Raw genomic sequence first — 19,679 nt, forward strand, 5'->3', positions numbered from 1 at the left:
TAATTTATATATATATTTTTTAATAAAAATAATATACTCTTATTTAATAATATATGTTGGTCCTATATATAGGACCGAAAATATTTCTTATTTGTTTTTTTTTTTTTTAAATTGTCATTTAAAACGCTTATGCACGTTCTCCACGAATACGTCTTGCCAATTGTATATCCTTAGGCATAATTGTAACACGCTTTGCATGAATTGCGCATAAATTGGTATCTTCAAATAAACCTACTAAATAGGCTTCACTAGCTTCTTGTAATGCCATAACAGCTGAACTTTGGAAACGTAAATCGGTTTTAAAATCTTGTGCAATTTCACGTACTAAACGTTGGAATGGTAATTTACGAATTAACAATTCAGTACTTTTTTGATAACGACGAATTTCTCGTAAAGCTACTGTACCAGGACGATATCTGTGTGGTTTTTTTACTCCACCAGTTGCTGGTGCACTTTTACGTGCAGCTTTCGTTGCTAATTGTTTTCTTGGTGCTTTACCACCAGTTGATTTACGTGCAGTTTGCTTGGTTCTAGCCATTTTCAAATAATAATGTTTTTACAAAAAAACACACAATTTTAAAAATTATATTCGACAATTTGATACTACAAAGTCAAATGTTTAAATGCGAAATAAATGTGTTGTATTTATATTTATATGAAATTTCAAAATTTTTGTTGTTATATCCTATTGGATAGCTATCAGAGTATGGACTAATCAAATTGTATAGGCGTGGCTTAAAAAATCTTTAATGCTTTATATAAAAAGGCACAATTGTACCGGCGCTCACATACATTACAATACTTGTGAGGTTAACACACGTGTTATCCGTTCGTTAAAATATTGTAAATAATTTTTTATTAAAATGACTGGCAGAGGAAAAGGTGGAAAGGGTCTTGGAAAAGGGGGTGCAAAACGTCATAGAAAAGTTTTGCGTGATAATATCCAAGGTATTACAAAACCTGCAATTCGTCGTTTAGCACGACGAGGTGGAGTAAAACGTATCTCTGGTTTAATTTATGAAGAAACACGTGGTGTACTTAAAGTATTCCTTGAAAATGTTATTCGGGATGCTGTTACATATACTGAACACGCAAAACGTAAAACAGTTACAGCTATGGATGTTGTATATGCATTAAAACGACAAGGTCGTACTTTGTATGGTTTTGGAGGTTAAGAAAATATAATAATTTACTTAAAATATTTAGTAAATTTATTAAAGAATATTTAATACATCCGATAAATTTAAACAGGCTTTCCTTTTTGGGAAGCCACTAATTTTATTTATATAAGAGTAAATAAATTTGTTAATAAATATAACATATTATATAATTTGTTTACAACAAATTATTTTGTTTATAACATACATTACCAAATATTTTTTTTTTTTTTTTTTTTTTGTAATATATCTGCAATAATAAATTATAATTTGTATATTATCTATTTTATTTTACAATAACTTATTGAATTTTTGAAAAAATTTTATTATAAATTAATATACTATTATATTTTTTATATATACAAGTTAAGAGTAACAAGTATCGATAGGAGATTATCGAATTTATAACTAATAAAACATTTCGCCTTAATCAAAGAAAATAAATATTTTGCTATACCATTTGTTATACTTTCAATAAATAATTTATTATTAAATTTTTATTATTTCATTTATTTTTTAAAATTATTAAAAATATTTTTCTAATAATTATAAGCGTACATAAACAAGTAGTAAATGTAAAATGAAAATAATAAAGGTAATGTAATGCATTTGCATTACACTGATTTACGATATATATTCCGATATCCTTTATTATATTTAAAATTAATAATATTGATATACTAATAATAGATATATTCAAGCTATTAATATATAAAATTTTATATTAAATATGATATTAATAATTGTTTATTTTATTTTTTTGTATATATAAAAATAATTTACTCTTATTTAAAAAATTTGATGGCTCTCTTAAAAAGAGAGCCGTTTTTATATGTTGATGTATTTTTATGTTATCAATTAAATAATATTTTCGATTTATTTATTTTGAACTTGTATATTTTGTAACAGCTTTAGTACCTTCACTAACAGCGTGCTTTGCCAATTCACCAGGTAATAATAATCGAACTGCGGTTTGAATTTCCCGACTTGTGATTGTTGAACGTTTATTATAATGTGCTAAACGTGATGCTTCAGCAGCAATACGTTCAAAAATATCATTAACAAAACTGTTCATGATACTCATAGCTTTACTAGAGATACCAGTATCAGGATGCACTTGTTTTAATACTTTGTAAATGTAAATTGCATATGATTCCTTGCGCTTCCTCTTCTTTTTCTTATCACTCTTTGATATATTTTTTTGAGCTTTGCCAGCTTTTTTTGCTGCTTTTCCACTTGTTTTTGGTGGCATTGTTACAAACAATTAATATACACAGATAGTTACAGAACACCAGTCAGTATATGTATGAGCGTGTCGTGTAAATCAAAATCAAAATCAAAATCAAAATCAATTTATTTGTCAGTTTATGAATACAATATTTTTAACACATTACAGTGATATTTTTGATATAAAATTATATAGGTTCCTTACTACCCTAATATAAAAGAAAAATATATTTAAGATGATACATAATTTTTTTTTTTTAGTTTAAATGAGTTTTAGTTGAGGAAAAATTTTCAAAAACCTCATGAACATTATATAACTTACAACTAACTTATAGACTAAAGCTTAAAACTAGTTAACAAAATAAAAATTTTAAAGAATAACAAAAATAAAATTTTTAATAATAAAATTAACAATTTAAGCAAAACTTAAAAAATTTGAAATAAATCTATTGTGGGATTTTTTGGTGATGGATCTTTATTGCTTCCCACATATAGATTTTACATAAATTACTTAATTATTTCGAAAGGTAGTAAATTTTTTAATTCGTTCTTAGACCTGTTTGTTTTATTTTTTAATGTATTTAATAGAGGATTTGAGTGTTTAGATAATTTATTCTTAGTGTTAAAAACTCTTTGTTTGATTAGATCTTCAATCTTGTCAATGCTAGTGAGTGAGTGGTAGGTGTCGCTGTCATGTTGAGTGTCGCCACCCACCATCAACCTGAGCCACCTATTTTGGTAAGTTTGTAATCTTTTTATTGTTGTTTGCTTGGTTATGGGTCCCCACAAATCGATAGCATATGACAGTGTGCCAACTATACAAGCTTTGTACAGTTGAATTTTCCTGGGAAGAGGAAGGTGAGCGCTTGTCAGAAGTGGTCGTAATTTATTTGCAATTGCTTTAGTCTTGTTAAATCTGTTTTGGGCAGCAGTATGAAAGTTTAATTTTGCATCTAGTTCAAGCCCAAGGTATTTAATACATTTTTTAGATTTTATGTTTTTGTCCATGAATTTAATTTGGAGTTGAGGAGTAAATTTTTCTTTGGAGAAAACTATGGCTTCCGTTTTGGCTGAATTAACTTGGATATTATTGTTTTTAAAGTATTTTGAGAGCATATTTAGGGAGTTTTCGATATGAGTTTTAGCACTACTATCTTTTGATCTGTAAAAGCTTGTATAGATGGCAGTGTCATCTGCAAACATACTAATATTGGTTTTAGTAGATTTTGGTATATCGTTTATGAAAATATTGAATAGCGTCGGACCCAAAACCGAGCCCTGAGGGACACCAGCAGGTATTTGTTTTAGATTGGACTTGGTATCATTGATCTTTACATAATAACACCTATTCCTGATATAATTATTGATGATATTTGTTAGATATGATGGTAGATTGAGGTTATGTAGTTTAACAATGAGCTTGTCGTGCCAGACAGAGTCAAAAGCCTTCTCTATGTCCAGGCAAACCATCGCAGTAGACCTTTTCTTTTTAAAATTTGAGAGGATGTGATGTGTAATACGATGTAATTGATGAACAGTGGCATGGCTTCTTTTGAAACCAAATTGTTCGTTTATAATTGTATTGTTTATGTCAAGATGGCGTTGAAGACGTTCTAAAATAATTTTTTCAAATATTTTACCTATCGTTGATAGTAAACTTATGGGACGATAGTTTTGAGGTATATGCGATGGTTTACCTGGTTTAGGTAAAGCAATGACAGTGGCCTCTTTCCATTTCGTTGGAAAATAATTGTTTATAAAACAGAAATTGAATATTATTTTTAAGAGTCTAATAGCTTGAATTGGTAAATTTTTTAGATGGTAATTTTGAATCTGATCATCACCCGATGATTTTTTGTTTTTTAAACGTTTGATTATATTTTTTATTTCGGTATTAGACACAAGATCTATGTCCTCAGGAGAGGTTTCGATTAACAAGATGTCTTGTGCAATGTTTTGAATTTTGTTTTGTACGACTTTTGGGGCTAGATTAGAACTAAGGAGGAATGCACTCTGGAAGGCTTCAGCTAAGAGGTTTGCTTTGTCAGTGTTGTTGTTTACTGGTCGTCCGTTTTCGTCCGCTAATGTGGGGATGTTTTGGCTCGATTTTTTGAATTTTTTTAATTCATTCCAAATCGTAAGGTGATCGAGTTTTTTCAATTTGTCGTTTTTGTCTTGTATATTAATGTCGGCTATTTTTGCTTCTAGAGTTTTTTGTAATGTTTTACGCGTGTTGAGATAAGCACTTTGGGCAGTTTTTTGATATCGATGCCTACAGTATTTTATTAGTTTTTGGAGATGTCTAAGTTCATTATTGATAATTAGTTTGAGTTTGTTGTTTAATGGTTTTTTAGGGATGTATAGACTGTCTGCTTGTAATATGGAGTTTGTGAGTATGGAGATGTATTTGTCAATGTCGGAGTTAGTCAGTATGTTAATTTGCTTGGGAATGTCATTTTGAATATATTTTCTGAATTCCTTCCAGTTTGCACCCTCCAAGTTTGCAATCATACGATGTTGCGGTTTGGGGAGCGTATGTTTGATAATATTTAGCACCGGGAGATGATCAGATTCAGGACCATCTATTATTGAGCAAGTTGGGGTTAGAGTATTTGTGATGGTGACGTCTAACATGGCATCGGGATTAAGTCTGGTGTAGCTACCGGGAATGTTGAATGAAAAATTTAAATTTTCATCAAACCATTCCCCTAGCACAATGCCATTTTTGTTATTTTTTTTGGAATTGGTTAAATTTTTGTTATGTGCATTTAAATCACCCATCATATATAGTTTTGGAATATTATGTGTTATTATGTAAAGATCGTTTTTGTCAAGTACCTGTGATGGTGTGTATACTGCGTATAGGTTGGCTTCCAGGCTGTCAATGTAGATGGCGACACTTTCGATTGTTGTGGTTTGTGGCACTGGTAGTAGATGGTGCTGAATGTTATTTTTGATAATGATAGCGACACCTCCCGCGTTGCCAGTGATTCTGTCATTTCTGTACGTGGTAAAACCTCTAATGGAGAATTTGTGTTTGGGTTTTAGCCACGTTTCTGTAAGAACTAAAATGTCCACTTTTTCACTCACTAGCATTGCTTTAATTGAGTTGATCTTGTTTTTAACACTGCGAATATTGAGGTTCACTATCCTCATTTTAGGTTGGCAGCGAAACTAGCTAGGGCTTGAATTCTAGCCATAGGGTCTGTATTAGCACGCATGATTGATGTTAATTCACGCACATGAATAATTAGTTGTTTTATGTCACATACACTATTTAAAATATTAAGTTCACTCATTAGAGTTGTAAAGTCACTGTGAGCACTGTTTGAATTTAATGTTGGTTGCTGTGGGTTAATTCCAATATTTGAAGTTGTTTGATGGTTTTGCATTTCCTCTCTTTGGGCAGTACGTTGAGCCCACACGTTGAATTTGGGTGCTGGAGCAGGTATAAATCTTTGTGAATTTTTTAAGCGACGTTCTTCTAATTTTTTCAAGTAACCTACGTATGTAGGACATTTTTTAAAATTGGCCGGATGATCACCCTGACAATTTATACATTTAGGTGTTGTTTGGGTATCTTTTGTGCAATCCTTTGTTTCGTGTTCACCTAAACATTTGACACATTTTGGTTTGAGAAAACAATTTGAGGCACTGTGTCCGAATGCCTGGCAATGAAAACATTGAGTTGGGCCGCTTCCTCTTTGATATTTTGCCCAATAAATTTTAGTTGATAGTAACGTGCTGATACGACGTATTTGTTGGAATGATGTTGTGGATGGAAAATCCACTTTGTATAGATGCTTGTTTTGATTTTTTATGTTCATCTTGAACACATTAGTGGTTGGAACGTTTAGGTCCTCGAGTTCCTCTTGGATTTCTTCGATTGATGCGTTATATAAACCATGTAATACGCAAGAAAATGGTTTATCACTCTTCATTGTATAAGTGTGAAACGGTAATTTTTCGTTTATCAACTGATTTTTGATGTTTAAAAAATCATCGTTAGAATATGTGTGGATTTGTGTTGTTGTACCGACGTTCTTGAGGTGGAAGCCGTTTGGGCAAAATTGTTTAATAAGCTCGGCGAATTTTTTTGGTTTAGGAACCGTTCTGTGTAAAATTATTGGTGGAGGTTTTGGAGCCTTTTTCTCCTTTTTTTCTGGATTTGTTTTAGATGCTGATGGTATTGCGTTGTTTGGTGTTTGATTATTAATTACTGGATGGCCAACCTTACCTTGCGGTAATTTTGGAAGGCCATCATTAATGTCATCATCATCCGATAGTAATGCCGCGAATTTATTATGTAGTGTTACTTCTTCAGGTGTTGAAGGACGTGGTCTTTTTGATCCTGAACTTGCATTTGAGTTTGTACGTATTCTTGAATCACTGTTGTTTTTGGATGTGTTTTTGTTGCGTTTTTCGACAACTTGCCAGTCTGGCGATGTGGAAGCACTCCCACCAGGGAGGCTTTCGTCGTCGTCCATCTGGACGATGTTATGAATTGGTACTTGGTGCACTTTCACAATTGTTCTAGTGGTGTACCTTTACTCTTATTTAAATAAAAAATATAAAATAAAAATTACTCACAAAAAGTAAATAATTTTTTATAAAAAATAAGTTACTCTTTTGTATTTTATCAAATACTAGAATAGTATTTATTTCCACTGACTTTGAATTTTACACTTGAAAAATTAAAACTGATCACTTCACTTGATAACATTATATGTGCACTGAACGGTGTTCACTGAGCGCGTGTCGTGTATACAACTAGCGTATTATATACGCGAAGATGGATATAACAATAAAAATGAATACTACTCTCTGATTGGCTGAAAATAATACTATAAGGTGATTGGTTTATTTTTAAAGTTTTATATTTTATAAATATTATAAATTAAAATACCCAAATAACATTTTAAACATTTATGTTACAATCCCCGTAACGTACACATCTGTGTGATTATATTTACAAAAAAAAATATTAATTAAATAAATTTATTCGCTATGTCTGGACGAGGTAAAGGTGGTAAAGTAAAGGGAAAGGCAAAGTCAAGATCAAGCCGAGCAGGATTACAATTTCCTGTTGGAAGAATTCACAGATTATTACGAAAAGGAAATTATGCTGAACGAGTAGGTGCTGGTGCCCCAGTATATTTGGCTGCTGTTATGGAATATTTGGCTGCAGAAGTTCTCGAGTTAGCTGGTAATGCTGCCCGTGATAACAAAAAAACACGTATCATTCCACGTCATTTACAATTGGCAATTCGTAATGATGAAGAATTAAATAAATTATTATCTGGTGTAACAATTGCTCAAGGTGGTGTATTACCAAACATTCAAGCAGTGTTATTACCAAAGAAAACTGAAAAGAAAGCATAAATTAAAAACATTGCATTAATTTTTATAATAATAATACATCGATCATAGGCCTTTTAATAAAAGGCCACAAATTTATTTAAAATAAGAGTAAAAATTATTTTTATAAATAATATATTATAATATTTTTTTAAAGAATCAATTTAAATAATTATAAATTAATGATTCTTTTTTTTTTTTTTTTTTTTTTATATGTTATTATGGAAATAATTCATCATATTATGATGACATTTAGGTAACATATTATAAGAATATTCATAAAATATTATCAAAATAATATTGTATTATGATGATATTTAGACAAAATATTATAAGAATATACACAAAATATTATCAAAATAATATCATTAGATAACAAAACTGTTCATGATACTCATACCTTTACTAGAGATAAAAGTATCAGGATGCACTTGTATTAATACATATTATCACAACATCACAAAATATTTTTTAAAAGGAAAAATTTTTTTAAAATTATTATAAAATTTGATTGAATTAAATTTCAATTTATTTTTTTAATAATTAAAGAAAAAAAAGAAAAAAAAAGCATATAAACTTTCTATTGAAAATGTTATTTTAAACTAGATGGCCAAGTGAACTTCGTTACACAAACAATATATGACGTATTCGTTATTTAAATAATCAGTATCCTTTGATATTATATCAATACGTTACTCTCTTCTTTTGATACATATTAATAAAATTTCAATTTATAAGATTTTATGTCAATTATATAAATAATATTATAAATTTTCTAAATACATAAGTTAATTAACAAAAAATTTGAATAACAAGATAAATTTATATATGATGTTTTAATACTCGATACTATAATATATCGCATCCGTTACCAATTATTCGGTATCCTTTGATTTATACACAGAATGAACTAAAAATATATATCAAATTTATTTTATTTATTTATATATTTAATATTATTATTATTATTTTATATTACAAAGTTTCTTAACGAAGCTTACAATGATTTCTCATATCGTACTTAACAAAATTATTTAGATCATATAAAATTTAAATTGTTAAAAAATTTGTATATTTATTATTATTATTTATTTTTATTAAAATTACATAACATAAAATTAATAATATTTTAATAATTATATAAATTAATTCTTATTTAAAATAATCTTATATTAATCTCAACAAATACTCTAATAATATATTTTGTCATAAATTTTTTTATATTTAAAATAAATATTATAATATATAAATACTTATATCAGTATAAAATTTCTTTATATAATTATGAAAAAATTAATTTAATAGTTAATTATTGATATTAATGCATAAATAAAAGTATTTTCTAATGAAATATATTTTGTCAATGTTCGATTAACACATTTCATAATAATACGTTTTCATTATTGACAAAAAAAGTTTTTCTAAAAATGAAATCTTATACTATAATATATATATTTATATATTAAATTTTTTAATTATTTATATACTAATAATTTATAATAAATCGATATTAAATAAAAAATAAAAATATATACTTTTTAAGTTTACCTTAAAAATATTATTGTTTTGTATGATTGAAATAATTAATATTAAACTATGTTTATTAATAATTGTTAATAAAAAAATTAAATATATTTTAATTTATAAAATAAATATTATTATTAAATTTATAATTTATTATTTTATATATTATAGAAATTGAAAAAATAAATCATGTTTACTACGACAGTAAATTAGAAATACTATTTAATTTTTATGTGTTTTCTACATGGTACTTTGACTTACATAGGGACTTATATTATTGTGAATAATGATATAATTGAAAACCTTTATTTTTTATTTGATAGAATTATTATATTTTATCATTTAAATATTTATAATAAATACATTATTTTTATAAAGTAAAAAATATGGCCGAAGAAAATTCTACAGCTGTTGCAGCAACTGCGGTTACTGCTGCTTCTACAACACCAACAAAAAAAGCAACAGCTTCTGGTGCTAAACGTACAAAACAACATTCAAAACCAACACATCCACGTACATCAGAAATGGTTGTTAACGCAATTAAAAATTTAAAAGAACGTGGTGGTTCATCATTACAAGCAATTAAAAAATATTTAGCTGCAAATTATAAAGTGGATTCTGATAAAATTTCACCATTTATTAAAAAATATTTAAAAGCTGCTGTAACTGAGGGAGCCTTGGTACAAACTAAAGGTAAAGGTGCATCTGGTTCATTCAAATTGGCTGCTTCCGCTTCATCTAATTCTTCAGCTAAATCAAAAGTTTCCAAAAAAGAAAGTGGAGCAAAAGGTTCAGCAAAGAGTGCTAAAAGTAAACGGGCACCAAAAGAAAAGAAAGCCACAACTACATCATTGGCAGCCAAAAAGCCTAAAGCAAAAAAAGCGACTCCATCATCATCAACTGCTGCTAAAAAAGTTACTGCAAAATCATCAGCGGCATCAAAAAAAGCACCAGTTAAAGCAAAACCAGCAAAAAGTACAAAATCCGCTGCCAAAAGTAGCCCTGCTCGTAAACCGAAAGCACCAAAAGCTAAGAAAGCTTCTGTTGCCAAATCATCTCCTACAAAAATTAAAAAAGCAGCACCAAAAAAGAAATGATCTGTTACTTTAATAATATATTGAAATATTTCATTATTTTTGCTAAAAAATGAAAATAACATAGGCCTTAATACAGGCCACAAATTAATATTTGATAAGAGTAAATTTTTTTTTTGTATAAATATTTTATAAAATAATAGTTTAGAAACATTTGCCACAGTCAGTACCACGGATGGGTGGCCACTTGAGAATACTGTGTGCGGTTGCATTTTTATTTAAAATATATGGTATAATAAATAAGTATATATTTAAATTGATTACTTCATTGAAAATTTTAATAATATACTTTAATATTAATGATATTTATGAAAAATATATATTTGTAAAAATTTTCATTTATTACTGGCAACAGCCATACCACGTTGAAAACACCGGTTCTCGTCCGATCACCGAAGTTAAGCAACATTGGGCACAGTCAGTACTTGGATGGGTGACCGCTTGGGAACACTGTGTGCGGTTGCCTTTTTATATTAAAAATATAAATTATTTTTCTTCTGTTTTTTTTTTTTACACACCATATATAAATATATGTTATTTATAAATGTAAACCTTTTATATTATTCGTCAACAAATAAATATTATTTTTTGTATAAAATTTTATTGCATTTATAACTCATATCATGGTTACTTTAAAGCGAGAAGTTTTTTTAATATTTCAAATGAATATAAAATAATATAAATTTTATGAAATTTATTTATTTTTAGAAATAGCAATCGCTTATAATTATAACAAAATTTTAATAATGTTTAATTTTATTTCAATAATTTATATATATATTTTTTAATAAAAATAATATACTCTTATTTAATAATATATGTTGGTCCTATATATAGGACCGAAAATATTTCTTATTTGTTTTTTTTTTTTTTAAATTGTCATTTAAAACGCTTATGCACGTTCTCCACGAATACGTCTTGCCAATTGTATATCCTTAGGCATAATTGTAACACGCTTTGCATGAATTGCGCATAAATTGGTATCTTCAAATAAACCTACTAAATAGGCTTCACTAGCTTCTTGTAATGCCATAACAGCTGAACTTTGGAAACGTAAATCGGTTTTAAAATCTTGTGCAATTTCACGTACTAAACGTTGGAATGGTAATTTACGAATTAACAATTCAGTACTTTTTTGATAACGACGAATTTCTCGTAAAGCTACTGTACCAGGACGATATCTGTGTGGTTTTTTTACTCCACCAGTTGCTGGTGCACTTTTACGTGCAGCTTTCGTTGCTAATTGTTTTCTTGGTGCTTTACCACCAGTTGATTTACGTGCAGTTTGCTTGGTTCTAGCCATTTTCAAATAATAATGTTTTTACAAAAAAACACACAATTTTAAAAATTATATTCGACAATTTGATACTACAAAGTCAAATGTTTAAATGCGAAATAAATGTGTTGTATTTATATTTATATGAAATTTCAAAATTTTAGTTGTTATATCCTATTGGATAGCTATCAGAGTATGGACTAATCAAATTGTATAGGCGTGGCTTAAAAAATCTTTAATGCTTTATATAAAAAGGCACAATTGTACCGGCGCTCACATACATTACAATACTTGTGAGGTTAACACACGTGTTATCCGTTCGTTAAAATATTGTAAATAATTTTTTATTAAAATGACTGGCAGAGGAAAAGGTGGAAAGGGTCTTGGAAAAGGGGGTGCAAAACGTCATAGAAAAGTTTTGCGTGATAATATCCAAGGTATTACAAAACCTGCAATTCGTCGTTTAGCACGACGAGGTGGAGTAAAACGTATCTCTGGTTTAATTTATGAAGAAACACGTGGTGTACTTAAAGTATTCCTTGAAAATGTTATTCGGGATGCTGTTACATATACTGAACACGCAAAACGTAAAACAGTTACAGCTATGGATGTTGTATATGCATTAAAACGACAAGGTCGTACTTTGATGGTTTTGGAGGTTAAGAAAATATAATAATTTACTTAAAATATTTAGTAAATTTATTAAAGAATATTTAATACATCCGATAAATTTAAACAGGCTTTCCTTTTTGGGAAGCCACTAATTTTATTTATATAAGAGTAAATAAATTTGTTAATAAATATAACATATTATATAATTTGTTTACAACAAATTATTTTGTTTATAACATACATTACCAAATATTTTTTTTTTTTTTTTTTTTTTGTAATATATCTGCAATAATAAATTATAATTTGTATATTATCTATTTTATTTTACAATAACTTATTGAATTTTTGAAAAAATTTTATTATAAATTAATATACTATTATATTTTTTATATATACAAGTTAAGAGTAACAAGTATCGATAGGAGATTATCGAATTTATAACTAATAAAACATTTCGCCTTAATCAAAGAAAATAAATATTTTGCTATACCATTTGTTATACTTTCAATAAATAATTTATTATTAAATTTTTATTATTTCATTTATTTTTTAAAATTATTAAAAATATTTTTCTAATAATTATAAGCGTACATAAACAAGTAGTAAATGTAAAATGAAAATAATAAAGGTAATGTAATGCATTTGCATTACACTGATTTACGATATATATTCCGATATCCTTTATTATATTTAAAATTAATAATATTGATATACTAATAATAGATATATTCAAGCTATTAATATATAAAATTTTATATTAAATATGATATTAATAATTGTTTATTTTATTTTTTTGTATATATAAAAATAATTTACTCTTATTTAAAAAATTTGATGGCTCTCTTAAAAAGAGAGCCATTTTTATATGTTGATGTATTTTTATGTTATCAATTAAATAATATTTTCGATTTATTTATTTTGAACTTGTATATTTTGTAACAGCTTTAGTACCTTCACTAACAGCGTGCTTTGCCAATTCACCAGGTAATAATAATCGAACTGCGGTTTGAATTTCCCGACTTGTGATTGTTGAACGTTTATTATAATGTGCTAAACGTGATGCTTCAGCAGCAATACGTTCAAAAATATCATTAACAAAACTGTTCATGATACTCATAGCTTTACTAGAGATACCAGTATCAGGATGCACTTGTTTTAATACTTTGTAAATGTAAATTGCATATGATTCCTTGCGCTTCCTCTTCTTTTTCTTATCACTCTTTGATATATTTTTTTGAGCTTTGCCAGCTTTTTTTGCTGCTTTTCCACTTGTTTTTGGTGGCATTGTTACAAACAATTAATATACACAGATAGTTACAGAACACCAGTCAGTATATGTATGAGCGTGTCGTGTATACAACTAGCGTATTATATACGCGAAGATGGATATAACAATAAAAATGAATACTACTCTCTGATTGGCTGAAAATAATACTATAAGGTGATTGGTTTATTTTTAAAGTTTTATATTTTATAAATATTATAAATTAAAATACCCAAATAACATTTTAAACATTTATGTTACAATCCCCGTAACGTACACATCTGTGTGATTATATTTACAAAAAAAAATATTAATTAAATAAATTTATTCGCTATGTCTGGACGAGGTAAAGGTGGTAAAGTAAAGGGAAAGGCAAAGTCAAGATCAAGCCGAGCAGGATTACAATTTCCTGTTGGAAGAATTCACAGATTATTACGAAAAGGAAATTATGCTGAACGAGTAGGTGCTGGTGCCCCAGTATATTTGGCTGCTGTTATGGAATATTTGGCTGCAGAAGTTCTCGAGTTAGCTGGTAATGCTGCCCGTGATAACAAAAAAACACGTATCATTCCACGTCATTTACAATTGGCAATTCGTAATGATGAAGAATTAAATAAATTATTATCTGGTGTAACAATTGCTCAAGGTGGTGTATTACCAAACATTCAAGCAGTGTTATTACCAAAGAAAACTGAAAAGAAAGCATAAATTAAAAACATTGCATTAATTTTTATAATAATAATACATCGATCATAGGCCTTTTAATAAAAGGCCACAAATTTATTTAAAATAAGAGTAAAAATTATTTTTATAAATAATATATTATAATATTTTTTTAAAGAATCAATTTAAATAATTATAAATTAATGATTCTTTTTTTTTTTTTTTTTTTTTTTTTTGTTATTATGGAAATAATTTATCATATTATTATGACATTTAGGTAACATATTATAAGAATATTCATAAAATATTATCAAAATAATATTGTATTATGATGATATTTAGACAAAATATTATAAGAATATACACAAAATATTATCAAAATAATATCATTAGATAACAAAACTGTTCATGATACTCATACCTTTACTAGAGATAAAAGTATCAGGATGCACTTGTATTAATACATATTATCACAACATCACAAAATATTTTTTAAAAGGAAAAATTTTTTTAAAATTATTATAAAATTTGATTGAATTAAATTTCAATTTATTTTTTTAATAATTAAAGAAAAAAAAGAAAAAAAAAGCATATAAACTTTCTATTGAAAATGTTATTTTAAACTAGATGGCCAAGTGAACTTCGTTACACAAACAATATATGACGTATTCGTTATTTAAATAATCAGTATCCTTTGATATTATATCAATACGTTACTCTCTTCTTTTGATACATATTAATAAAATTTCAATTTATAAGATTTTATGTCAATTATATAAATAATATTATAAATTTTCTAAATACATAAGTTAATTAACAAAAAATTTGAATAACAAGATAAATTTATATATGATGTTTTAATACTCGATACTATAATATATCGCATCCGTTACCAATTATTCGGTATCCTTTGATTTATACACAGAATGAACTAAAAATATATATCAAATTTATTTTATTTATTTATATATTTAATATTATTATTATTATTTTATATTACAAAGTTTCTTAACGAAGCTTACAATGATTTCTCATATCGTACTTAACAAAATTATTTAGATCATATAAAATTTAAATTGTTAAAAAATTTGTATATTTATTATTATTATTTATTTTTATTAAAATTACATAACATAAAATTAATAATATTTTAATAATTATATAAATTAATTCTTATTTAAAATAATCTTATATTAATCTCAACAAATACTCTAATAATATATTTTGTCATAAATTTTTTTATATTTAAAATAAATATTATAATATATAAATACTTATATCAGTATAAAATTTCTTTATATAATTATGAAAAAATTAATTTAATAGTTAATTATTGATATTAATGCATAAATAAAAGTATTTTCTAATGAAATATATTTTGTCAATGTTCGATTAACACATTTCATAATAATACGTTTTCATTATTGACAAAAAAAGTTTTTCTAAAAATGAAATCTTATACTATAATATATATATTTATATATTAAATTTTTTAATTATTTATATACTAATAATTTATAATAAATCGATATTAAATAAAAAATAAAAATATATACTTTTTAAGTTTACCTTAAAAATATTATTGTTTTGTATGATTGAAATAATTAATATTAAACTATGTTTATTAATAATTGTTAATAAAAAAATTAAATATATTTTAATTTATAAAATAAATATTATTATTAAATTTATAATTTATTATTTTATATATTATAGAAATTGAAAAAATAAATCATGTTTACTACGACAGTAAATTAGAAATACTATTTAATTTTTATGTGTTTTCTACATGGTACTTTGACTTACATAGGGACTTATATTATTGTGAATAATGATATAATTGAAAACCTTTATTTTTTATTTGATAGAATTATTATATTTTATCATTTAAATATTTATAATAAATACATTATTTTTATAAAGTAAAAAATATGGCCGAAGAAAATTCTACAGCTGTTGCAGCAACTGCGGTTACTGCTGCTTCTACAACACCAACAAAAAAAGCAACAGCTTCTGGTGCTAAACGTACAAAACAACATTCAAAACCAACACATCCACGTACATCAGAAATGGTTGTTAACGCAATTAAAAATTTAAAAGAACGTGGTGGTTCATCATTACAAGCAATTAAAAAATATTTAGCTGCAAATTATAAAGTGGATTCTGATAAAATTTCACCATTTATTAAAAAATATTTAAAAGCTGCTGTAACTGAGGGAGCCTTGGTACAAACTAAAGGTAAAGGTGCATCTGGTTCATTCAAATTGGCTGCTTCCGCTTCATCTAATTCTTCAGCTAAATCAAAAGTTTCCAAAAAAGAAAGTGGAGCAAAAGGTTCAGCAAAGAGTGCTAAAAGTAAACGGGCACCAAAAGAAAAGAAAGCCACAACTACATCATTGGCAGCCAAAAAGCCTAAAGCAAAAAAAGCGACTCCATCATCATCAACTGCTGCTAAAAAAGTTACTGCAAAATCATCAGCGGCATCAAAAAAAGCACCAGTTAAAGCAAAACCAGCAAAAAGTACAAAATCCGCTGCCAAAAGTAGCCCTGCTCGTAAACCGAAAGCACCAAAAGCTAAGAAAGCTTCTGTTGCCAAATCATCTCCTACAAAAATTAAAAAAGCAGCACCAAAAAAGAAATGATCTGTTACTTTAATAATATATTGAAATATTTCATTATTTTTGCTAAAAAATGAAAATAACATAGGCCTTAATACAGGCCACAAATTAATATTTGATAAGAGTAAATTATTTTTTGTATAAATATTTTATAAAATAATAGTTTAGAAACATTTGCCACAGTCAGTACCACGGATGGGTGGCCACTTGAGAATACTGTGTGCGGTTGCATTTTTATTTAAAATATATGGTATAATAAATAAGTATATATTTAAATTGATTACTTCATTGAAAATTTTAATAATATACTTTAATATTAATGATATTTATGAAAAATATATATTTGTAAAAATTTTTATAAAATATATATTTGTAAAAAGCCATACCACGTTGAAAACACCGGTTCTCGTCCGATCACCGAAGTTAAGCAACATTGGGCACAGTCAGTACTTGGATGGGTGACCGCTTGGGAACACTGTGTGCGGTTGCCTTTTTATATTAAAAATATAAATTATTTTTCTTCTGTTTTTTTTTTTTACACACCATATATAAATATATGTTATTTATAAATGTAAACCTTTTATATTATTCGTCAACAAATAAATATTATTTTTTGTATAAAATTTTATTGCATTTATAACTCATATCATGGTTACTTTAAAGCGAGAAGTTTTTTTAATATTTCAAATGAATATAAAATAATATAAATTTTATGAAATTTATTTATTTTTAGAAATAGCAATCGCTTATAATTATAACAAAATTTTAATAATGTTTAATTTTATTTCAATAATTTATATATATATTTTTTAATAAAAATAATATACTCTTATTTAATAATATATGTTGGTCCTATATATAGGACCGAAAATATTTCTTATTTGTTTTTTTTTTTTTTAAATTGTCATTTAAAACGCTTATGCACGTTCTCCACGAATACGTCTTGCCAATTGTATATCCTTAGGCATAATTGTAACACGCTTTGCATGAATTGCGCATAAATTGGTATCTTCAAATAAACCTACTAAATAGGCTTCACTAGCTTCTTGTAATGCCATAACAGCTGAACTTTGGAAACGTAAATCGGTTTTAAAATCTTGTGCAATTTCACGTACTAAACGTTGGAATGGTAATTTACGAATTAACAATTCAGTACTTTTTTGATAACGACGAATTTCTCGTAAAGCTACTGTACCAGGACGATATCTGTGTGGTTTTTTTACTCCACCAGTTGCTGGTGCACTTTTACGTGCAGCTTTCGTTGCTAATTGTTTTCTTGGTGCTTTACCACCAGTTGATTTACGTGCAGTTTGCTTGGTTCTAGCCATTTTCAAATAATAATGTTTTTACAAAAAAACACACAATTTTAAAAATTATATTCGACAATTTGATACTACAAAGTCAAATGTTTAAATGCGAAATAAATGTGTTGTATTTATATTTATATGAAATTTCAAAATTTTTGTTGTTATATCCTATTGGATAGCTATCAGAGTATGGACTAATCAAATTGTATAGGCGTGGCTTAAAAAATCTTTAATGCTTTATATAAAAAGGCACAATTGTACCGGCGCTCACATACATTACAATACTTGTGAGGTTAACACACGTGTTATCCGTTCGTTAAAATATTGTAAATAATTTTTTATTAAAATGACTGGCAGAGGAAAAGGTGGAAAGGGTCTTGGAAAAGGGGGTGCAAAACGTCATAGAAAAGTTTTGCGTGATAATATCCAAGGTATTACAAAACCTGCAATTCGTCGTTTAGCACGACGAGGTGGAGTAAAACGTATCTCTGGTTTAATTTATGAAGAAACACGTGGTGTACTTAAAGTATTCCTTGAAAATGTTATTCGGGATGCTGTTACATATACTGAACACGCAAAACGTAAAACAGTTACAGCTATGGATGTTGTATATGCATTAAAACGACAAGGTCGTACTTTGTATGGTTTTGGAGGTTAAGAAAATATAATAATTTACTTAAAATATTTAGTAAATTTATTAAAGAATATTTAATACATCCGATAAATTTAAACAGGCTTTCCTTTTTGGGAAGCCACTAATTTTATTTATATAAGAGTAAATAAATTTGTTAATAAATATAACATATTATATAATTTGTTTACAACAAATTATTTTGTTTATAACATACATTACCAAATATTTTTTTTTTTTTTTTTTTTTTGTAATATATCTGCAATAATAAATTATAATTTGTATATTATCTATTTTATTTTACAATAACTTATTGAATTTTTGAAAAAATTTTATTATAAATTAATATACTATTATATTTTTTATATATACAAGTTAAGAGTAACAAGTATCGATAGGAGATTATCGAATTTATAACTAATAAAACATTGCGCCTTAATCAAAGAAAATAAATATTTTGCTATACCATTTGTTATACTTTCAATAAATAATTTATTATTAAATTTTTATTATTTCATTTATTTTTTAAAATTATTAAAAATATTTTTCTAATAATTATAAGCGTACATAAACAAGTAGTAAATGTAAAATGAAAATAATAAAGGTAATGTAATGCATTTGCATTACACTGATTTACGATATATATTCCGATATCCTTTATTATATTTAAAATTAATAATATTGATATACTAATAATAGATATATTCAAGCTATTAATATATAAAATTTTATATTAAATATGATATTAATAATTGTTTATTTTATTTTTTTGTATATATAAAAATAATTTACTCTTATTTAAAAAATTTGATGGCTCTCTTAAAAAGAGAGCCGTTTTTATATGTTGATGTATTTTTATGTTATCAATTAAATAATATTTTCGATTTATTTATTTTGAACTTGTATATTTTGTAACAGCTTTAGTACCTTCACTAACAGCGTGCTTTG

General features: G+C 26.4%; 1 non-coding gene and 1 pseudogene across 1 annotated transcript; both read left to right on the plus strand.

Annotated features, from left to right (window-relative positions):
• Positions 1-10,707: 10,707 nt before the first annotated feature.
• Positions 10,708-10,826, plus strand: LOC123303182. Its single transcript, XR_006535599.1, has one exon. It is a non-coding gene; the product is annotated as a 5S ribosomal RNA (ribosomal RNA).
• A 6,339-nt stretch (positions 10,827-17,165) lies between these two features.
• LOC123303184 lies at positions 17,166-17,284 on the plus strand (annotated as a pseudogene).
• The last annotated feature ends 2,395 nt before the right edge of the window (positions 17,285-19,679 follow it).

Source organism: Chrysoperla carnea, chromosome X (genome assembly GCF_905475395.1).
Source record: "Chrysoperla carnea chromosome X, inChrCarn1.1, whole genome shotgun sequence".
In the NCBI taxonomy this organism is placed as follows: Eukaryota; Metazoa; Arthropoda; class Insecta; order Neuroptera; family Chrysopidae; genus Chrysoperla; species Chrysoperla carnea.